Consider the following 19506-nt stretch of genomic DNA (forward strand, 5'->3'; position numbering starts at 1 on the left):
TGTACAACGGCGGCGAATCCGAAACAACGGCAGCGGGGGCCACCAACGAGGGTGAGGCATCGGCGCTGTCACGAGTGAAATAGCTCTTTAGCATATTAACGTGACATACACGGAATTTCTTTGCACGATCAGGTGTTTTTATCTCATAATCAGTTTCACTGAGCCTACGCTCAACAAAATATGGGCCATGAAACTTGGCCTGCAAACACGAACCGGCAATTGGCAACAGAACCAACACTTGATCTCCAGGCTGAAAATCTCTTACAGCTGATTTTCGGTCATAGTTACTTTTCATTTTGGACTGTGCGGTCGAGAGAGCACTACGAGCCAACTCACATGCTGAATGTAACCTCTCCCTGAAGGAACTCACATAGTCCAAAATATTATGGCCGGGCCTGGGTTTCTCTGCAAGCCACCTCTCTTGCAGCAGGCGCAACGGACCACGCACGGTATGGCCGAAAACCAGCTCCGCTGGGCTGAAACCCAGCGACTCCTGTGTGGTTTCTCGAACAGCAAACAACAGAAGAGGTAAACCCTCATCCCACTCACGACCGGACTCTAGGCAGAATTTACGGAGCATAGACTTCAAAGTTTGATGAAACCTCTCCAGTGCGCCTTGACTCTCCGGATGATACGCACTGGAGGTGTGGTGCTTAACAGACAGTTCTGACATTACCTGGGCAAATACTTTCGACATGAAGTTGGATCCTTGATCACTCTGCACACGTTTAGGCAACCCAAAAGTGGTGAAGAATTTGACTAATGCCTTCACTATTGCACGGGCCTTTATTGTGCGTAATGGCACAGCCTCTGGATAACGCGTCGCGGCGCACATGACGGTGAGGATATACTGATTACCCGACTTTGTTTTTGGCAAAGGCCCGACACAATCAATGATGACATGCTCAAACGGTTCTCCCACAACAGGAATTGGTTTCAACGGAGCGGGTGGAATTACTTGGTTGGGTTTACCCACCATTTGGCAACGATGGCAAGTGCGGCAGAATTTGGCAACATCTGATTTTAACCCAGGCCAAAAGAAATAGCGGAGGATGCGATGGTACGTCTTTCTAATCCCCAGATGACCAGAGAGACTGTGATCATGGGCCAAACTCAACACTTGGGAACGGAACTGTACGGGCACAACAACTTGTTGAACAGCTTAACCTTTCAAACCAGATACAGGAGACCAGTTACGCCTGAGGACACCACCATCCAACCAGTAAGTAACAGGGTTTTCATCAACTGTCTGCGCAAGGGCGGTAGACAAGCAAGTAGCCAGAGTGCTGTCAGATTGCTGAGCCTGAATAAGTTGGGCTTTATCCACTGATAAAGTCAACTCTGCATCCTCTAATTTCGGGCTAGCAGAAACAAACACCTTCGAATCAGTTAACACAGGGGTACTTTCTGAAGAGGTAGTGAGTGGATCCAACATAAACGAATCACTGAGATCCACTACATTACCAAATTTGCGAGTCTGCGCTCGCGTAACGGCGCATGCAGGAAAAATAGGGGGCGAATTTGGCACAGTGGGGGCAGCGTCACACAGATCCAAAACAGGATTTTCGATTACCTCGGGAGGAGGAAACACTTTTCCTCCTGCCAGGTCGTTCCCGAGGATAAGATCCACTCCCGACATGGGTAGTTGAGGGCGCACGCCAACTCGCACACGGCCCGACACTAGAGGGGAGGAGAGATAGACAGTGTGTAATGGCACGCGTAAAACACTCATTTTAATTCCCCACACCAAGATGTCGGAACCACCATAGGTTTCGGGCGAGAACGGCAAGACACCACCACGGATAAATGAGTATTTTGCACCGGTATCCCGCAGGATAGTGATCGGAACTCGGTCAGCCTCATTGTCAGTCAAAGCCAAAAACCCCTCAGAAAGGAATGGTCTGAACTCATCATCCAGCTTATCGGGAGCTTCTACCGTCTGGTCATGCTGAATAGGTTTTGCTTGAACGAGACCAACGGCAGATGGCCCTTTGCCAGGTTTGATTTGCTCTTTCCTCTTGAGTGCAGGACAGACTGCAATGAGGTGACCGGTTTCATGGCAATAGAAACACTCGCGGTCTCCGTTCGAGGCGGGCGCGTTACGCCGAGTCATTTTGGGGGATTTTCTTCTCTCTGTGGAGGCAGAGTAGTCACGGTGCGCCGGCGGGGAAAAAACATTTTTGTGTGTTAAAGCAAATTCATCGGCCAGCACCGCGCCTTCCGAGAGAGTTGTGACTTTTTGTTCATTCAGATACAACACAATTTTATCTGGTAGGTGGTTTTTGAACTCCTCCAGCAGGACGAGCTCCCGCAGCTGTGCAAAATCTAGGGCCTTACTGGCCTGACACCATTTATCAAACAGGATCCCCTTCTCCCGCGCAAACTCTACATAGGTCTGGTTGACAGTTTTTTCACACATTCTAAATTTTTGCCTATAAGCCTCAGGAACTAACTCATACGCACGTAAAACAGTGGCCTTCACAATCTCATAATTTAAACTTTGTTCGATTGTAAGGCTGGCACACACCTCCTGTGCTTTTCCCACTAGTTTACAGTGCAATAGGAGAGGCCACACATCCTTTGGCCAATTCAAGGTGGCTGCAATGCGTTCAAAAGCATTGAAATATGAGTCTACCTCAGCCTCCCTGAATTGAGGAACAAGTGCAATATGCCGGCTTACATCAAAACTGTCGTGGCGGCTGGAAAGAGGTGCTTGGTGGTGACTGGAGGATAGGTTGCTGGATTGACCCCGCTCTAGCTCTAGAGCCCGCAGCCGCAGATGCATGGTCTCAGTTTCCAGCTCCCGGTTCCTCACCTCTGCCTCTTTAATCTGAAGCACCAACCTGAGCTCCTCGGCTTTCATGCCTTGGAAACCCAGGGGGTCTCCGTGAGGCGATGGAACACGGTTCTCTGCATGGTGCTTCTCCTCACCACCTACAGCCATTGGAGGCATAGAAAGCAGACCTCCTTCCCCCAGCCGCTCACACAGGATCAGCTTGATTTCAGCCTTCTTGGCATTTAATGGCACCTGTACATCAAAAAAGTTAGCAATAATGAGTAGATCAGCTTTCCTACATCTATCCAATTTCTCTGCAGTTGGATTTGTAGTGAAATCATCCAGCTGGAACTCCATACTGCCACACTCACGAAAGAAAAAACTGCCAACCAGAAACAAGAAAGTAGAGACTTACCGAACGAGCTACCACCGGAAACGGACGGACGAGCCCCCAATTCATGTTACGCCCCGGCCTAGGGGAAACCTGGGCGCAACATAAAAGGATGGCTCCCCTCTTTCCCCGCTCCCAAACACAACCAGCAAACACGAAGTTTGAGCCCCAAACAGTTTATTGTTTCAGGGAGAACAGGCGTCAGGGTGGGTAAAAGGCCAAAATAACAACCCAAAAGAAAACTGACACAGATTCCCTAATCTTACCTGCTTAAAGAAAAGAAACAAAATTACATGAGGCTTACCTACACTCCTAACCAAGGAAACACAGGAGAAAAAGGATCTCAAACAAAAAAGGCCACCCACCCCTACAACTCCCAGGGCTGTAACAAAGCAATGAACAGAACTAACACAGAGAACTAAGATGCTGGCAGGTTGGAGGCTGGCAAAGAAAGGAGACGATCTCTTGACAGGTGGCAGCAGCTTTATACTTTGGTGTCTCAGCAGGAACCAATCACCGGCCAGGACACACCTACACAATCACACAGCACAACCAATCATAGCACACCACCTGCTGCTCATCAGACACACAGATGAGAGAGGGAGAGAAAGCACAGAGCAGAAGAACACAACAGTACATGGAAAACCACACATATGACCAAGGGTCATAACACATGGCAATTTTTGCTAGTCTCCAAGGAGACTATATACGTTGTTTCAATGTGAATCTTCTTAACCATAATCATGGGGACCCATAGCTTTTGCCGGTATCGCGGATTGAAAGATTCCAACCGTTCTGGTTACCCCCAACAAAAACGAGAAACATTTGATTGTTAGTGACAGACCCAGGTTAAAGTTTCCACAATGGGGTCACATAGCAGCGGGAGTTTCGCCTTCAAGTTCTGCAAAAAACGGATTACTTTTACTAATCCCACCCAGTAGGGGCACTGTTTAACTTGATTTGAATAATGGTCTGAAAATGTCAAACATAATAGCGTTGTTTGTTGCTGTCCCGACAGACTTTTCCCTTGCCATGCATTGGGTTGCATAGCAAGTAGTGCAGCTTGAGCTTGCAAACTATGGGTGTCTGTCTTCACATTACCCAGAATGCTTTGCATGTACATTCGATTGTAACCTCAACTAATCCTCTTTATTATTTTACACTTCATTTCTAATTGAACTTTGAACTCGTTATTCAAAGATAGCACACTCTGATCATGCTTGCATCATCAAATGTTGTACTTGACTAAAAAGTATACCCAGTAAGAATTTAGAAATGCGCCATGTGTGTTGTGGATGTGAGACCGAGCCCAGATCAAACATGTAAATGCTAAACAGCATCCTTTCGCAGAGGCAATATCGTAGTCTATGAAGGTCTGCTGAGACGTGATTATTGCTGGTTGAAAACTTAACCCAATACCCCGCCAGGATGACTTGAAATACAGTCAGCCATGGCAATTTTTGCTAGTCTCCAAGGAGACTATATACGTTGTTTTAATGTGAATCTTCTTAACCATAATCATGGGGACCCATAGCTTTTGCCGGTATCGCGGATTGAAAGATTCCAACCGTTCTGGTTACCCCCAACAAAAACAAGAAACATCCCAATTACTAGAAATAAGATTTGCAAAGCAAAGACAACAGAGTAAGGTACTGCTGGGATTTGAACCCAGGGTCTCCTGTTTACAAGACAGGTGCTTTCACCAGCTAAGCCACAGTACCTCCTTGTTTGGGGTTCTACACAAGGAAGAGGTGCCTTGTAAGCCCACCCTTCCATCGTCAAGCCAACAAATGTTTTCTTCTTTTCTCACTAGAGCAGCTGTACCTGCTGTTTTCATATGCGGGAAACATATTCGGGCAGGTCTTTTAAGAGAAAATGCACATGCCCGCTACTTTACGCAGCGGCCGTAACTTTAACTAAATAAGGAGGGGGTTCTCGACTGTAGCCAGGTGATGTTCAAATGCAATCAAGTTGCAACAGTATCCATTCCAAGTCTATAACGAGCTAGCAGGGGTCTGTGCCACGAAGATTCACTACTTCTTTCAGGCGCTGGCATTCCAACCAAGGTAAGACTTGTTTTGGGGAATCAACACAACAACTGCGGAACATGACGACTTTGGAAAGTGCTGCCATTTTCTGCCGGCAAAGCAACTGTCGTTTTTCCGGTTGTGTGAAGAGACAGTTGACACTCTGAACGGGGATCTTTAAGAACAACCTCAAAGGTATACTATGAATTTCAAGGTTTTAAAGTTGAAGGCAAACGCCCAATGTGGGGCTCGAACCCACGACCCTGAGATTAAGAGTCTCATGCTCTACCGACTGAGCTAACCGGGCTCTTCCTCCAAGTCGCTTAGACACTTCTCTCGCCGAGCAGTAATAAAAAAGGTCCAAAATTGAGGGTTTACACAAAGTCCTTGTTTCAGGTGCTGGACTTCCAGCCAAGTTGTAAACACAACAACTAAGAAACCTTGCCACTGTGGAAAACGGCGTCATTTTCTCTGGACACAACAACAGTCTTCCCGTTCAGCGCAGAGACAGTCGGCATTTCGAAAGAGAATCTTTAACAACAATCACAGAGGAACAGTACGAAGTTAAAGGTTTCAAAGTTGAAGGCAAACGCCCAATGTGGGGCTCGAACCCACGACCCTGAAATTAAGAGTCTCATGCTCTACCGACTGAGCTAACCGGGCTCTTTCTCAATCTGACTTTGAGCTTTTTCACGCCGAGCAATAATAGAACATGTTGTACATTGAGGATTTGCACAGACTCCCGATTGCTAGAAATAAGATTTGCATTGATAAAACGCACCGTAATATTGCAAAGCAAAGACAACAGAGTAAGGTACTGCTGGGATTTGAACCCAGGGTCTCCTGTTTACAAGACAGGTGCTTTCACCAGCTAAGCCACAGTACCTCCTTGTTTGGGGCTCTACACAAGGAAGAGGTGCCTTGTAAGCCCACCCTTCCATCGTCAAGCCAACAAATGTTTTCTTCTTTTCTCACTAGAGCAGCTGTACCTGCTGTTTTCATATGCGGGAAACATATTCGGGCAGGTCTTTTAAGAGAAAATGCACATGCCCGCTACTTTACGCAGCGGCCGTAACTTTAACTAAATAAGGAGGGGGTTCTCGACTGTAGCCAGGTGATGTTCAAATGCAATCAAGTTGCAACAGTATCCATTCCAAGTCTATAACGAGCTAGCAGGGGTCTGTGCCACGAAGATTCACTACTTCTTTCAGGCGCTGGCATTCCAACCAAGGTAAGACTTGTTTTGGGGAATCAACACAACAACTGCGGAACATGACGACTTTGGAAAGTGCTGCCATTTTCTGCCGGCAAAGCAACTGTCGTTTTTCCGGTTGTGTGAAGAGACAGTTGACACTCTGAACGGGGATCTTTAAGAACAACCTCAAAGGTATACTATGAATTTCAAGGTTTTAAAGTTGAAGGCAAACGCCCAATGTGGGGCTCGAACCCACGACCCTGAGATTAAGAGTCTCATGCTCTACCGACTGAGCTAACCGGGCTCTTCCTCCAAGTCGCTTAGACACTTCTCTCGCCGAGCAGTAATAAAAAAGGTCCAAAATTGAGGGTTTACACAAAGTCCTTGTTTCAGGTGCTGGACTTCCAGCCAAGTTGTAAACACAACAACTAAGAAACCTTGCCACTGTGGAAAACGGCGTCATTTTCTCTGGACACAACAACAGTCTTCCCGTTCAGCGCAGAGACAGTCGGCATTTCGAAAGAGAATCTTTAACAACAATCACAGAGGAACAGTACGAAGTTAAAGGTTTCAAAGTTGAAGGCAAACGCCCAATGTGGGGCTCGAACCCACGACCCTGAGATTAAGAGTCTCATGCTCTACCGACTGAGCTAACCGGGCTCTTTCTCAATCTGACTTTGAGCTTTTTCACGCCGAGCAATAATAGAACATGTTGTACATTGAGGATTTGCACAGACTCCCGATTGCTAGAAATAAGATTTGCATTGATAAAACGCACCGTAATATTGCAAAGCAAAGACAACAGAGTAAGGTACTGCTGGGATTTGAACCCAGGGTCTCCTGTTTACAAGACAGGTGCTTTCACCAGCTAAGCCACAGTACCTCCTTGTTTGGGGCTCTACACAAGGAAGAGGTGCCTTGTAAGCCCACCCTTCCATCGTCAAGCCAACAAATGTTTTCTTCTTTTCTCACTAGAGCAGCTGTACCTGCTGTTTTCATATGCGGGAAACATATTCGGGCAGGTCTTTTAAGAGAAAATGCACATGCCCGCTACTTTACGCAGCGGCCGTAACTTTAACTAAATAAGGAGGGGGTTCTCGACTGTAGCCAGGTGATGTTCAAATGCAATCAAGTTGCAACAGTATCCATTCCAAGTCTATAACGAGCTAGCAGGGGTCTGTGCCACGAAGATTCACTACTTCTTTCAGGCGCTGGCATTCCAACCAAGGTAAGACTTGTTTTGGGGAATCAACACAACAACTGCGGAACATGACGACTTTGGAAAGTGCTGCCATTTTCTGCCGGCAAAGCAACTGTCGTGTGAAGAGACAGTTGACACTCTGAACGGGGATCTTTAAGAACAACCTCAAAGGTATACTATGAATTTCAAGGTTTTAAAGTTAAAGGCAAACGCCCAATGTGGGGCTCGAACCCACGACCCTGAGATTAAGAGTCTCATGCTCTACCGACTGAGCTAACCGGGCTCTTCCTCCAAGTCGCTTAGACACTTCTCTCGCCGAGCAGTAATAAAAAAGGTCCAAAATTGAGGGTTTACACAAAGTCCTTGTTTCAGGTGCTGGACTTCCAGCCAAGTTGTAAACACAACAACTAAGAAACCTTGCCACTGTGGAAAACGGCGTCATTTTCTCTGGACACAACAACAGTCTTCCCGTTCAGCGCAGAGACAGTCGGCATTTCGAAAGAGAATCTTTAACAACAATCACAGAGGAACAGTACGAAGTTAAAGGTTTCAAAGTTGAAGGCAAACGCCCAATGTGGGGCTCGAACCCACGACCCTGAGATTAAGAGTCTCATGCTCTACCGACTGAGCTAACCGGGCTCTTTCTCAATCTGACTTTGAGCTTTTTCACGCCGAGCAATAATAGAACATGTTGTACATTGAGGATTTGCACAGACTCCCGATTGCTAGAAATAAGATTTGCATTGATAAAACGCACCGTAATATTGCAAAGCAAAGACAACAGAGTAAGGTACTGCTGGGATTTGAACCCAGGGTCTCCTGTTTACAAGACAGGTGCTTTCACCAGCTAAGCCACAGTACCTCCTTGTTTGGGGCTCTACACAAGGAAGAGGTGCCTTGTAAGCCCACCCTTCCATCGTCAAGCCAACAAATGTTTTCTTCTTTTCTCACTAGAGCAGCTGTACCTGCTGTTTTCATATGCGGGAAACATATTCGGGCAGGTCTTTTAAGAGAAAATGCACATGCCCGCTACTTTACGCAGCGGCCGTAACTTTAACTAAATAAGGAGGGGGTTCTCGACTGTAGCCAGGTGATGTTCAAATGCAATCAAGTTGCAACAGTATCCATTCCAAGTCTATAACGAGCTAGCAGGGGTCTGTGCCACGAAGATTCACTACTTCTTTCAGGCGCTGGCATTCCAACCAAGGTAAGACTTGTTTTGGGGAATCAACACAACAACTGCGGAACATGACGACTTTGGAAAGTGCTGCCATTTTCTGCCGGCAAAGCAACTGTCGTTTTTCCGGTTGTGTGAAGAGACAGTTGACACTCTGAACGGGGATCTTTAAGAACAACCTCAAAGGTATACTATGAATTTCAAGGTTTTAAAGTTGAAGGCAAACGCCCAATGTGGGGCTCGAACCCACGACCCTGAGATTAAGAGTCTCATGCTCTACCGACTGAGCTAACCGGGCTCTTTCTCAATCTGACTTTGAGCTTTTTCACGCCGAGCAATAATAGAACATGTTGTACATTGAGGATTTGCACAGACTCCCGATTGCTAGAAATAAGATTTGCATTGATAAAACGCACCGTAATATTGCAAAGCAAAGACAACAGAGTAAGGTACTGCTGGGATTTGAACCCAGGGTCTCCTGTTTACAAGACAGGTGCTTTCACCAGCTAAGCCACAGTACCTCCTTGTTTGGGGCTCTACACAAGGAAGAGGTGCCTTGTAAGCCCACCCTTCCATCGTCAAGCCAACAAATGTTTTCTTCTTTTCTCACTAGAGCAGCTGTACCTGCTGTTTTCATATGCGGGAAACATATTCGGGCAGGTCTTTTAAGAGAAAATGCACATGCCCGCTACTTTACGCAGCGGCCGTAACTTTAACTAAATAAGGAGGGGGTTCTCGACTGTAGCCAGGTGATGTTCAAATGCAATCAAGTTGCAACAGTATCCATTCCAAGTCTATAACGAGCTAGCAGGGGTCTGTGCCACGAAGATTCACTACTTCTTTCAGGCGCTGGCATTCCAACCAAGGTAAGACTTGTTTTGGGGAATCAACACAACAACTGCGGAACATGACGACTTTGGAAAGTGCTGCCATTTTCTGCCGGCAAAGCAACTGTCATTTTTCCGGTTGTGTGAAGAGACAGTTGACACTCTGAACGGGGATCTTTAAGAACAACCTCAAAGGTATACTATGAATTTCAAGGTTTTAAAGTTGAAGGCAAACGCCCAATGTGGGGCTCGAACCCACGACCCTGAGATTAAGAGTCTCATGCTCTACCGACTGAGCTAACCGGGCTCTTTCTCAATCTGACTTTGAGCTTTTTCACGCCGAGCAATAATAGAACATGTTGTACATTGAGGATTTGCACAGACTCCCGATTGCTAGAAATAAGATTTGCATTGATAAAACGCACCGTAATATTGCAAAGCAAAGACAACAGAGTAAGGTACTGCTGGGATTTGAACCCAGGGTCTCCTGTTTACAAGACAGGTGCTTTCACCAGCTAAGCCACAGTACCTCCTTGTTTGGGGCTCTACACAAGGAAGAGGTGCCTTGTAAGCCCACCCTTCCATCGTCAAGCCAACAAATGTTTTCTTCTTTTCTCACTAGAGCAGCTGTACCTGCTGTTTTCATATGCGGGAAACATATTCGGGCAGGTCTTTTAAGAGAAAATGCACATGCCCGCTACTTTACGCAGCGGCCGTAACTTTAACTAAATAAGGAGGGGGTTCTCGACTGTAGCCAGGTGATGTTCAAATGCAATCAAGTTGCAACAGTATCCATTCCAAGTCTATAACGAGCTAGCAGGGGTCTGTGCCACGAAGATTCACTACTTCTTTCAGGCGCTGGCATTCCAACCAAGGTAAGACTTGTTTTGGGGAATCAACACAACAACTGCGGAACATGACGACTTTGGAAAGTGCTGCCATTTTCTGCCGGCAAAGCAACTGTCGTTTTTCCGGTTGTGTGAAGAGACAGTTGACACTCTGAACGGGGATCTTTAAGAACAACCTCAAAGGTATACTATGAATTTCAAGGTTTTAAAGTTGAAGGCAAACGCCCAATGTGGGGCTCGAACCCACGACCCTGAGATTAAGAGTCTCATGCTCTACCGACTGAGCTAACCGGGCTCTTTCTCAATCTGACTTTGAGCTTTTTCACGCCGAGCAATAATAGAACATGTTGTACATTGAGGATTTGCACAGACTCCCGATTGCTAGAAATAAGATTTACATTGATAAAACGCACCGTAATATTGCAAAGCAAAGACAACAGAGTAAGGTACTGCTGGGATTTGAACCCAGGGTCTCCTGTTTACAAGACAGGTGCTTTCACCAGCTAAGCCACAGTACCTCCTTGTTTGGGGCTCTACACAAGGAAGAGGTGCCTTGTAAGCCCACCCTTCCATCGTCAAGCCAACAAATGTTTTCTTCTTTTCTCACTAGAGCAGCTGTACCTGCTGTTTTCATATGCGGGAAACATATTCGGGCAGGTCTTTTAAGAGAAAATGCACATGCCCGCTACTTTACGCAGCGGCCGTAACTTTAACTAAATAAGGAGGGGGTTCTCGACTGTAGCCAGGTGATGTTCAAATGCAATCAAGTTGCAACAGTATCCATTCCAAGTCTATAACGAGCTAGCAGGGGTCTGTGCCACGAAGATTCACTACTTCTTTCAGGCGCTGGCATTCCAACCAAGGTAAGACTTGTTTTGGGGAATCAACACAACAACTGCGGAACATGACGACTTTGGAAAGTGCTGCCATTTTCTGCCGGCAAAGCAACTGTCGTTTTTCCGGTTGTGTGAAGAGACAGTTGACACTCTGAACGGGGATCTTTAAGAACAACCTCAAAGGTATACTATGAATTTCAAGGTTTTAAAGTTGAAGGCAAACGCCCAATGTGGGGCTCGAACCCACGACACTGAGATTAAGAGTCTCATGCTCTACCGACTGAGCTAACCGGGCTCTTCCTCCAAGTCGCTTAGACACTTCTCTCGCCAAGCAGTAATAAAAAAGGTCCAAAATTGAGGGTTTACACAAAGTCCTTGTTTCAGGTGCTGGACTTCCAGCCAAGTCCAGCCAAGTTGTAAACACAACAACTAAGAAACCTTGCCACTGTGGAAAACGGCGTCATTTTCTCTGGACACAACAACAGTCTTTCTTCCCGTTCAGCGCAGAGACAGTCGGCATTTCGACAGAGAATCTTTAACAACAATCACAGAGGAACAGTACGAAGTTAAAGGTTTCAAAGTTGAAGGCAAACGCCCAATGTGGGGCTCGAACCCACGACCCTGAGATTAAGAGTCTCATGGTCTACCGACTGAGCTAACCGGGCTTTTTCTCAATCTGACTTTGAGCTTTTTCACGCCGAGCAATAATAGAACATGTTGTACATTGAGGATTTGCACAGACTCCCGATTGCTAGAAATAAGATTTGCATTGATAAAACGCACCGTAATATTGCAAAGCAAAGACAACAGAGTAAGGTACTGCTGGGATTTGAACCCAGGGTCTCCTGTTTACAAGACAGGTGCTTTCACCAGCTAAGCCACAGTACCTCCTTGTTTGGGGCTCTACACAAGGAAGAGGTGCCTTGTAAGCCCACCCTTCCATCGTCAAGCCAACAAATGTTTTCTTCTTTTCTCACTAGAGCAGCTGTACCTGCTGTTTTCATATGCGGGAAACATATTCGGGCAGGTCTTTTAAGAGAAAATGCACATGCCCGCTACTTTACGCAGCGGCCGTAACTTTAACTAAATAAGGAGGGGGTTCTCGACTGTAGCCAGGTGATGTTCAAATGCAATCAAGTTGCAACAGTATCCATTCCAAGTCTATAACGAGCTAGCAGGGGTCTGTGCCACGAAGATTCACTACTTCTTTCAGGCGCTGGCATTCCAACCAAGGTAAGACTTGTTTTGGGGAATCAACACAACAACTGCGGAACATGACGACTTTGGAAAGTGCTGCCATTTTCTGCCGGCAAAGCAACTGTCGTTTTTCCGGTTGTGTGAAGAGACAGTTGACACTCTGAACGGGGATCTTTAAGAACAACCTCAAAGGTATACTATGAATTTCAAGGTTTTAAAGTTGAAGGCAAACGCCCAATGTGGGGCTCGAACCCACGACCCTGAGATTAAGAGTCTCATGCTCTACCGACTGAGCTAACCGGGCTCTTCCTCCAAGTCGCTTAGACACTTCTCTCGCCGAGCAGTAATAAAAAAGGTCCAAAATTGAGGGTTTACACAAAGTCCTTGTTTCAGGTGCTGGACTTCCAGCCAAGTTGTAAACACAACAACTAAGAAACCTTGCCACTGTGGAAAACGGCGTCATTTTCTCTGGACACAACAACAGTCTTTCTTCCCGTTCAGCGCAGAGACAGTCGGCATTTCGACAGAGAATCTTTAACAACAATCACAGAGGAACAGTACGAAGTTAAAGGTTTCAAAGTTGAAGGCAAACGCCCAATGTGGGGCTCGAACCCACGACCCTGAGATTAAGAGTCTCATGCTCTACCGACTGAGCTAACCGGGCTCTTTCTCAATCTGACTTTGAGCTTTTTCACGCCGAGCAATAATAGAACATGTTGTACATTGAGGATTTGCACAGACTCCCGATTGCTAGAAATAAGATTTGCATTGATAAAACGCACCGTAATATTGCAAAGCAAAGACAACAGAGTAAGGTACTGCTGGGATTTGAACCCAGGGTCTCCTGTTTACAAGACAGGTGCTTTCACCAGCTAAGCCACAGTACCTCCTTGTTTGGGGCTCTACACAAGGAAGAGGTGCCTTGTAAGCCCACCCTTCCATCGTCAAGCCAACAAATGTTTTCTTCTTTTCTCACTAGAGCAGCTGTACCTGCTGTTTTCATATGCGGGAAACATATTCGGGCAGGTCTTTTAAGAGAAAATGCACATGCCCGCTACTTTACGCAGCGGCCGTAACTTTAACTAAATAAGGAGGGGGTTCTCGACTGTAGCCAGGTGATGTTCAAATGCAATCAAGTTGCAACAGTATCCATTCCAAGTCTATAACGAGCTAGCAGGGGTCTGTGCCACGAAGATTCACTACTTCTTTCAGGCGCTGGCATTCCAACCAAGGTAAGACTTGTTTTGGGGAATCAACACAACAACTGCGGAACATGACGACTTTGGAAAGTGCTGCCATTTTCTGCCGGCAAAGCAACTGTCGTTTTTCCGGTTGTGTGAAGAGACAGTTGACACTCTGAACGGGGATCTTTAAGAACAACCTCAAAGGTATACTATGAATTTCAAGGTTTTAAAGTTGAAGGCAAACGCCCAATGTGGGGCTCGAACCCACGACCCTGAGATTAAGAGTCTCATGCTCTACCGACTGAGCTAACCGGGCTCTTTCTCAATCTGACTTTGAGCTTTTTCACGCCGAGCAATAATAGAACATGTTGTACATTGAGGATTTGCACAGACTCCCGATTGCTAGAAATAAGATTTGCATTGATAAAACGCACCGTAATATTGCAAAGCAAAGACAACAGAGTAAGGTACTGCTGGGATTTGAACCCAGGGTCTCCTGTTTACAAGACAGGTGCTTTCACCAGCTAAGCCACAGTACCTCCTTGTTTGGGGCTCTACACAAGGAAGAGGTGCCTTGTAAGCCCACCCTTCCATCGTCAAGCCAACAAATGTTTTCTTCTTTTCTCACTAGAGCAGCTGTACCTGCTGTTTTCATATGCGGGAAACATATTCGGGCAGGTCTTTTAAGAGAAAATGCACATGCCCGCTACTTTACGCAGCGGCCGTAACTTTAACTAAATAAGGAGGGGGTTCTCGACTGTAGCCAGGTGATGTTCAAATGCAATCAAGTTGCAACAGTATCCATTCCAAGTCTATAACGAGCTAGCAGGGGTCTGTGCCACGAAGATTCACTACTTCTTTCAGGCGCTGGCATTCCAACCAAGGTAAGACTTGTTTTGGGGAATCAACACAACAACTGCGGAACATGACGACTTTGGAAAGTGCTGCCATTTTCTGCCGGCAAAGCAACTGTCGTTTTTCCGGTTGTGTGAAGAGACAGTTGACACTCTGAACGGGGATCTTTAAGAACAACCTCAAAGGTATACTATGAATTTCAAGGTTTTAAAGTTGAAGGCAAACGCCCAATGTGGGGCTCGAACCCACGACCCTGAGATTAAGAGTCTCATGCTCTACCGACTGAGCTAACCGGGCTCTTCCTCCAAGTCGCTTAGACACTTCTCTCGCCGAGCAGTAATAAAAAAGGTCCAAAATTGAGGGTTTACACAAAGTCCTTGTTTCAGGTGCTGGACTTCCAGCCAAGTTGTAAACACAACAACTAAGAAACCTTGCCACTGTGGAAAACGGCGTCATTTTCTCTGGACACAACAACAGTCTTCCCGTTCAGCGCAGAGACAGTCGGCATTTCGAAAGAGAATCTTTAACAACAATCACAGAGGAACAGTACGAAGTTAAAGGTTTCAAAGTTGAAGGCAAACGCCCAATTTCGGGCTTGAACCCACGACCCTGAGATTAAGAGTCTCATGCTCTACCGACTGAGCTAACCGGGCTCTTTCTCAATCTGACTTTGAGCTTTTTCACGCCGAGCAATAATAGAACATGTTGTACATTGAGGATTTGCACAGACTCCCGATTGCTAGAAATAAGATTTGCATTGATAAAACGCACCGTAATATTGCAAAGCAAAGACAACAGAGTAAGGTACTGCTGGGATTTGAACCCAGGGTCTCCTGTTTACAAGACAGGTGCTTTCACCAGCTAAGCCACAGTACCTCCTTGTTTGGGGCTCTACACAAGGAAGAGGTGCCTTGTAAGCCCACCCTTCCATCGTCAAGCCAACAAATGTTTTCTTCTTTTCTCACTAGAGCAGCTGTACCTGCTGTTTTCATATGCGGGAAACATATTCGGGCAGGTCTTTTAAGAGAAAATGCACATGCCCGCTACTTTACGCAGCGGCCGTAACTTTAACTAAATAAGGAGGGGGTTCTCGACTGTAGCCAGGTGATGTTCAAATGCAATCAAGTTGCAACAGTATCCATTCCAAGTCTATAACGAGCTAGCAGGGGTCTGTGCCACGAAGATTCACTACTTCTTTCAGGCGCTGGCATTCCAACCAAGGTAAGACTTGTTTTGGGGAATCAACACAACAACTGCGGAACATGACGACTTTGGAAAGTGCTGCCATTTTCTGCCGGCAAAGCAACTGTCGTTTTTCCGGTTGTGTGAAGAGACAGTTGACACTCTGAACGGGGATCTTTAAGAACAACCTCAAAGGTATACTATGAATTTCAAGGTTTTAAAGTTGAAGGCAAACGCCCAATGTGGGGCTCGAACCCACGACCCTGAGATTAAGAGTCTCATGCTCTACCGACTGAGCTAACCGGGCTCTTCCTCCAAGTCGCTTAGACACTTCTCTCGCCGAGCAGTAATAAAAAAGGTCCAAAATTGAGGGTTTACACAAAGTCCTTGTTTCAGGTGCTGGACTTCCAGCCAAGTTGTAAACACAACAACTAAGAAACCTTGCCACTGTGGAAAACGGCGTCATTTTCTCTGGACACAACAACAGTCTTCCCGTTCAGCGCAGAGACAGTCGGCATTTCGAAAGAGAATCTTTAACAACAATCACAGAGGAACAGTACGAAGTTAAAGGTTTCAAAGTTGAAGGCAAACGCCCAATTTCGGGCTTGAACCCACGACCCTGAGATTAAGAGTCTCATGCTCTACCGACTGAGCTAACCGGGCTCTTTCTCAATCTGACTTTGAGCTTTTTCACGCCGAGCAATAATAGAACATGTTGTACATTGAGGATTTGCACAGACTCCCGATTGCTAGAAATAAGATTTGCATTGATAAAACGCACCGTAATATTGCAAAGCAAAGACAACAGAGTAAGGTACTGCTGGGATTTGAACCCAGGGTCTCCTGTTTACAAGACAGGTGCTTTCACCAGCTAAGCCACAGTACCTCCTTGTTTGGGGCTCTACACAAGGAAGAGGTGCCTTGTAAGCCCACCCTTCCATCGTCAAGCCAACAAATGTTTTCTTCTTTTCTCACTAGAGCAGCTGTACCTGCTGTTTTCATATGCGGGAAACATATTCGGGCAGGTCTTTTAAGAGAAAATGCACATGCCCGCTACTTTACGCAGCGGCCGTAACTTTAACTAAATAACGAGCTAGCAGGGGTCTGTGCCACGAAGATTCACTACTTCTTTCAGGCGCTGGCATTCCAACCAAGGTAAGACTTGTTTTGGGGAATCAACACAACAACTGCGGAACATGACGACTTTGGAAAGTGCTGCCATTTTCTGCCGGCAAAGCAACTGTCGTTTTTCCGGTTGTGTGAAGAGACAGTTGACACTCTGAACGGGGATCTTTAAGAACAACCTCAAAGGTATACTATGAATTTCAAGGTTTTAAAGTTGAAGGCAAACGCCCAATGTGGGGCTCGAACCCACGACCCTGAGATTAAGAGTCTCATGCTCTACCGACTGAGCTAACCGGGCTCTTCCTCCAAGTCGCTTAGACACTTCTCTCGCCGAGCAGTAATAAAAAAGGTCCAAAATTGAGGGTTTACACAAAGTCCTTGTTTCAGGTGCTGGACTTCCAGCCAAGTCCAGCCAAGTTGTAAACACAACAACTAAGAAACCTTGCCACTGTGGAAAACGGCGTCATTTTCTCTGGACACAACAACAGTCTTTCTTCCCGTTCAGCGCAGAGACAGTCGGCATTTCGACAGAGAATCTTTAACAACAATCACAGAGGAACAGTACGAAGTTAAAGGTTTCAAAGTTGAAGGCAAACGCCCAATGTGGGGCTCGAACCCACGACCCTGAGATTAAGAGTCTCATGCTCTACCGACTGAGCTAACCGGGCTCTTTCTCAATCTGACTTTGAGCTTTTTCACGCCGAGCAATAATAGAACATGTTGTACATTGAGGATTTGCACAGACTCCCGATTGCTAGAAATAAGATTTGCATTGATAAAACGCACCGTAATATTGCAAAGCAAAGACAACAGAGTAAGGTACTGCTGGGATTTGAACCCAGGGTCTCCTGTTTACAAGACAGGTGCTTTCACCAGCTAAGCCACAGTACCTCCTTGTTTGGGGCTCTACACAAGGAAGAGGTGCCTTGTAAGCCCACCCTTCCATCGTCAAGCCAACAAATGTTTTCTTCTTTTCTCACTAGAGCAGCTGTACCTGCTGTTTTCATATGCGGGAAACATATTCGGGCAGGTCTTTTAAGAGAAAATGCACATGCCCGCTACTTTACGCAGCGGCCGTAACTTTAACTAAATAAGGAGGGGGTTCTCGACTGTAGCCAGGTGATGTTCAAATGCAATCAAGTTGCAACAGTATCCATTCCAAGTCTATAACGAGCTAGCAGGGGTCTGTGCCACGAAGATTCACTACTTCTTTCAGGCGCTGGCATTCCAACCAAGGTAAGACTTGTTTTGGGGAATCAACACAACAACTGCGGAACATGACGACTTTGGAAAGTGCTGCCATTTTCTGCCGGCAAAGCAACTGTCGTTTTTCCGGTTGTGTGAAGAGACAGTTGACACTCTGAACGGGGATCTTTAAGAACAACCTCAAAGGTATACTATGAATTTCAAGGTTTTAAAGTTGAAGGCAAACGCCCAATGTGGGGCTCGAACCCACGACCCTGAGATTAAGAGTCTCATGCTCTACCGACTGAGCTAACCGGGCTCTTTCTCAATCTGACTTTGAGCTTTTTCACGCCGAGCAATAATAGAACATGTTGTACATTGAGGATTTGCACAGACTCCCGATTGCTAGAAATAAGATTTGCATTGATAAAACGCACCGTAATATTGCAAAGCAAAGACAACAGAGTAAGGTACTGCTGGGATTTGAACCCAGGGTCTCCTGTTTACAAGACAGGTGCTTTCACCAGCTAAGCCACAGTACCTCCTTGTTTGGGGCTCTACACAAGGAAGAGGTGCCTTGTAAGCCCACCCTTCCATCGTCAAGCCAACAAATGTTTTCTTCTTTTCTCACTAGAGCAGCTGTACCTGCTGTTTTCATATGCGGGAAACATATTCGGGCAGGTCTTTTAAGAGAAAATGCACATGCCCGCTACTTTACGCAGCGGCCGTAACTTTAACTAAATAAGGAGGGGGTTCTCGACTGTAGCCAGGTGATGTTCAAATGCAATCAAGTTGCAACAGTATCCATTCCAAGTCTATAACGAGCTAGCAGGGGTCTGTGCCACGAAGATTCACTACTTCTTTCAGGCGCTGGCATTCCAACCAAGGTAAGACTTGTTTTGGGGAATCAACACAACAACTGCGGAACATGACGACTTTGGAAAGTGCTGCCATTTTCTGCCGGCAAAGCAACTGTCGTTTTTCCGGTTGTGTGAAGAGACAGTTGACACTCTGAACGGGGATCTTTAAGAACAACCTCAAAGGTATACTATGAATTTCAAGGTTTTAAAGTTGAAGGCAAACGCCCAATGTGGGGCTCGAACCCACGACCCTGAGATTAAGAGTCTCATGCTCTACCGACTGAGCTAACCGGGCTCTTTCTCAATCTGACTTTGAGCTTTTTCACGCCGAGCAATAATAGAACATGTTGTACATTGAGGATTTGCACAGACTCCCGATTGCTAGAAATAAGATTTGCATTGATAAAACGCACCGTAATATTGCAAAGCAAAGACAACAGAGTAAGGTACTGCTGGGATTTGAACCCAGGGTCTCCTGTTTACAAGACAGGTGCTTTCACCAGCTAAGCCACAGTACCTCCTTGTTTGGGGCTCTACACAAGGAAGAGGTGCCTTGTAAGCCCACCCTTCCATCGTCAAGCCAACAAATGTTTTCTTCTTTTCTCACTAGAGCAGCTGTACCTGCTGTTTTCATATGCGG

At 46.2% G+C, this 19506-nt stretch overlaps 38 non-coding genes across 38 annotated transcripts; 1 reads left to right on the forward strand and 37 right to left on the reverse strand.

Moving 5' to 3' along the window:
* The first annotated feature begins 4505 nt into the window (after positions 1 to 4505).
* On the forward strand, positions 4506 to 4646 carry LOC139646404 (U4 spliceosomal RNA). Its single transcript, XR_011695298.1, has one exon. It is a non-coding gene; the product is annotated as a U4 spliceosomal RNA (small nuclear RNA).
* Positions 4647 to 4814: 168 nt separating this feature from the next.
* Positions 4815 to 4888, reverse strand: trnat-ugu (transfer RNA threonine (anticodon UGU)). Its single transcript has one exon. It is a non-coding gene; the product is annotated as a tRNA-Thr (tRNA).
* Positions 4889 to 5428: 540 nt separating this feature from the next.
* On the reverse strand, positions 5429 to 5501 carry trnak-cuu (transfer RNA lysine (anticodon CUU)). The gene has a single exon. It is a non-coding gene; the product is annotated as a tRNA-Lys (tRNA).
* Positions 5502 to 5784: 283 nt separating this feature from the next.
* trnak-cuu (transfer RNA lysine (anticodon CUU)) lies at positions 5785 to 5857 on the reverse strand. Its single transcript has one exon. It is a non-coding gene; the product is annotated as a tRNA-Lys (tRNA).
* A 149-nt stretch (positions 5858 to 6006) lies between these two features.
* On the reverse strand, positions 6007 to 6080 carry trnat-ugu (transfer RNA threonine (anticodon UGU)). Its single transcript has one exon. It is a non-coding gene; the product is annotated as a tRNA-Thr (tRNA).
* Positions 6081 to 6620: 540 nt separating this feature from the next.
* On the reverse strand, positions 6621 to 6693 carry trnak-cuu (transfer RNA lysine (anticodon CUU)). Its single transcript has one exon. It is a non-coding gene; the product is annotated as a tRNA-Lys (tRNA).
* Positions 6694 to 6976: 283 nt separating this feature from the next.
* Positions 6977 to 7049, reverse strand: trnak-cuu (transfer RNA lysine (anticodon CUU)). The gene has a single exon. It is a non-coding gene; the product is annotated as a tRNA-Lys (tRNA).
* Positions 7050 to 7198: 149 nt separating this feature from the next.
* On the reverse strand, positions 7199 to 7272 carry trnat-ugu (transfer RNA threonine (anticodon UGU)). The gene has a single exon. It is a non-coding gene; the product is annotated as a tRNA-Thr (tRNA).
* Positions 7273 to 7800: 528 nt separating this feature from the next.
* On the reverse strand, positions 7801 to 7873 carry trnak-cuu (transfer RNA lysine (anticodon CUU)). Its single transcript has one exon. It is a non-coding gene; the product is annotated as a tRNA-Lys (tRNA).
* Positions 7874 to 8156: 283 nt separating this feature from the next.
* On the reverse strand, positions 8157 to 8229 carry trnak-cuu (transfer RNA lysine (anticodon CUU)). Its single transcript has one exon. It is a non-coding gene; the product is annotated as a tRNA-Lys (tRNA).
* A 149-nt stretch (positions 8230 to 8378) lies between these two features.
* Positions 8379 to 8452, reverse strand: trnat-ugu (transfer RNA threonine (anticodon UGU)). The gene has a single exon. It is a non-coding gene; the product is annotated as a tRNA-Thr (tRNA).
* A 540-nt stretch (positions 8453 to 8992) lies between these two features.
* On the reverse strand, positions 8993 to 9065 carry trnak-cuu (transfer RNA lysine (anticodon CUU)). The gene has a single exon. It is a non-coding gene; the product is annotated as a tRNA-Lys (tRNA).
* Positions 9066 to 9214: 149 nt separating this feature from the next.
* Positions 9215 to 9288, reverse strand: trnat-ugu (transfer RNA threonine (anticodon UGU)). The gene has a single exon. It is a non-coding gene; the product is annotated as a tRNA-Thr (tRNA).
* A 540-nt stretch (positions 9289 to 9828) lies between these two features.
* On the reverse strand, positions 9829 to 9901 carry trnak-cuu (transfer RNA lysine (anticodon CUU)). Its single transcript has one exon. It is a non-coding gene; the product is annotated as a tRNA-Lys (tRNA).
* A 149-nt stretch (positions 9902 to 10050) lies between these two features.
* On the reverse strand, positions 10051 to 10124 carry trnat-ugu (transfer RNA threonine (anticodon UGU)). The gene has a single exon. It is a non-coding gene; the product is annotated as a tRNA-Thr (tRNA).
* A 540-nt stretch (positions 10125 to 10664) lies between these two features.
* Positions 10665 to 10737, reverse strand: trnak-cuu (transfer RNA lysine (anticodon CUU)). The gene has a single exon. It is a non-coding gene; the product is annotated as a tRNA-Lys (tRNA).
* A 149-nt stretch (positions 10738 to 10886) lies between these two features.
* trnat-ugu (transfer RNA threonine (anticodon UGU)) lies at positions 10887 to 10960 on the reverse strand. Its single transcript has one exon. It is a non-coding gene; the product is annotated as a tRNA-Thr (tRNA).
* A 540-nt stretch (positions 10961 to 11500) lies between these two features.
* Positions 11501 to 11573, reverse strand: trnak-cuu (transfer RNA lysine (anticodon CUU)). Its single transcript has one exon. It is a non-coding gene; the product is annotated as a tRNA-Lys (tRNA).
* A 297-nt stretch (positions 11574 to 11870) lies between these two features.
* trnak-cuu (transfer RNA lysine (anticodon CUU)) lies at positions 11871 to 11943 on the reverse strand. Its single transcript has one exon. It is a non-coding gene; the product is annotated as a tRNA-Lys (tRNA).
* Positions 11944 to 12092: 149 nt separating this feature from the next.
* On the reverse strand, positions 12093 to 12166 carry trnat-ugu (transfer RNA threonine (anticodon UGU)). Its single transcript has one exon. It is a non-coding gene; the product is annotated as a tRNA-Thr (tRNA).
* Positions 12167 to 12706: 540 nt separating this feature from the next.
* On the reverse strand, positions 12707 to 12779 carry trnak-cuu (transfer RNA lysine (anticodon CUU)). Its single transcript has one exon. It is a non-coding gene; the product is annotated as a tRNA-Lys (tRNA).
* A 287-nt stretch (positions 12780 to 13066) lies between these two features.
* On the reverse strand, positions 13067 to 13139 carry trnak-cuu (transfer RNA lysine (anticodon CUU)). Its single transcript has one exon. It is a non-coding gene; the product is annotated as a tRNA-Lys (tRNA).
* Positions 13140 to 13288: 149 nt separating this feature from the next.
* Positions 13289 to 13362, reverse strand: trnat-ugu (transfer RNA threonine (anticodon UGU)). Its single transcript has one exon. It is a non-coding gene; the product is annotated as a tRNA-Thr (tRNA).
* A 540-nt stretch (positions 13363 to 13902) lies between these two features.
* Positions 13903 to 13975, reverse strand: trnak-cuu (transfer RNA lysine (anticodon CUU)). The gene has a single exon. It is a non-coding gene; the product is annotated as a tRNA-Lys (tRNA).
* Positions 13976 to 14124: 149 nt separating this feature from the next.
* Positions 14125 to 14198, reverse strand: trnat-ugu (transfer RNA threonine (anticodon UGU)). Its single transcript has one exon. It is a non-coding gene; the product is annotated as a tRNA-Thr (tRNA).
* Positions 14199 to 14738: 540 nt separating this feature from the next.
* trnak-cuu (transfer RNA lysine (anticodon CUU)) lies at positions 14739 to 14811 on the reverse strand. Its single transcript has one exon. It is a non-coding gene; the product is annotated as a tRNA-Lys (tRNA).
* Positions 14812 to 15094: 283 nt separating this feature from the next.
* Positions 15095 to 15167, reverse strand: trnak-cuu (transfer RNA lysine (anticodon CUU)). Its single transcript has one exon. It is a non-coding gene; the product is annotated as a tRNA-Lys (tRNA).
* A 149-nt stretch (positions 15168 to 15316) lies between these two features.
* On the reverse strand, positions 15317 to 15390 carry trnat-ugu (transfer RNA threonine (anticodon UGU)). Its single transcript has one exon. It is a non-coding gene; the product is annotated as a tRNA-Thr (tRNA).
* A 540-nt stretch (positions 15391 to 15930) lies between these two features.
* On the reverse strand, positions 15931 to 16003 carry trnak-cuu (transfer RNA lysine (anticodon CUU)). The gene has a single exon. It is a non-coding gene; the product is annotated as a tRNA-Lys (tRNA).
* A 283-nt stretch (positions 16004 to 16286) lies between these two features.
* On the reverse strand, positions 16287 to 16359 carry trnak-cuu (transfer RNA lysine (anticodon CUU)). The gene has a single exon. It is a non-coding gene; the product is annotated as a tRNA-Lys (tRNA).
* A 149-nt stretch (positions 16360 to 16508) lies between these two features.
* On the reverse strand, positions 16509 to 16582 carry trnat-ugu (transfer RNA threonine (anticodon UGU)). Its single transcript has one exon. It is a non-coding gene; the product is annotated as a tRNA-Thr (tRNA).
* A 464-nt stretch (positions 16583 to 17046) lies between these two features.
* On the reverse strand, positions 17047 to 17119 carry trnak-cuu (transfer RNA lysine (anticodon CUU)). Its single transcript has one exon. It is a non-coding gene; the product is annotated as a tRNA-Lys (tRNA).
* Positions 17120 to 17416: 297 nt separating this feature from the next.
* Positions 17417 to 17489, reverse strand: trnak-cuu (transfer RNA lysine (anticodon CUU)). The gene has a single exon. It is a non-coding gene; the product is annotated as a tRNA-Lys (tRNA).
* Positions 17490 to 17638: 149 nt separating this feature from the next.
* trnat-ugu (transfer RNA threonine (anticodon UGU)) lies at positions 17639 to 17712 on the reverse strand. Its single transcript has one exon. It is a non-coding gene; the product is annotated as a tRNA-Thr (tRNA).
* A 540-nt stretch (positions 17713 to 18252) lies between these two features.
* trnak-cuu (transfer RNA lysine (anticodon CUU)) lies at positions 18253 to 18325 on the reverse strand. Its single transcript has one exon. It is a non-coding gene; the product is annotated as a tRNA-Lys (tRNA).
* Positions 18326 to 18474: 149 nt separating this feature from the next.
* trnat-ugu (transfer RNA threonine (anticodon UGU)) lies at positions 18475 to 18548 on the reverse strand. Its single transcript has one exon. It is a non-coding gene; the product is annotated as a tRNA-Thr (tRNA).
* A 540-nt stretch (positions 18549 to 19088) lies between these two features.
* trnak-cuu (transfer RNA lysine (anticodon CUU)) lies at positions 19089 to 19161 on the reverse strand. The gene has a single exon. It is a non-coding gene; the product is annotated as a tRNA-Lys (tRNA).
* Positions 19162 to 19310: 149 nt separating this feature from the next.
* Positions 19311 to 19384, reverse strand: trnat-ugu (transfer RNA threonine (anticodon UGU)). The gene has a single exon. It is a non-coding gene; the product is annotated as a tRNA-Thr (tRNA).
* Positions 19385 to 19506: the final 122 nt, after the last annotated feature.

The sequence above is a fragment of the Centroberyx affinis genome, unplaced genomic scaffold, assembly GCF_046629955.1.
Source record: "Centroberyx affinis isolate AG114_WGS23_722 - 3 ecotype Tasmania unplaced genomic scaffold, CSIRO-AGI_Caff_v1 ptg000984l_1, whole genome shotgun sequence".
NCBI classification, from domain to species: Eukaryota; Metazoa; Chordata; class Actinopteri; order Beryciformes; family Berycidae; genus Centroberyx; species Centroberyx affinis.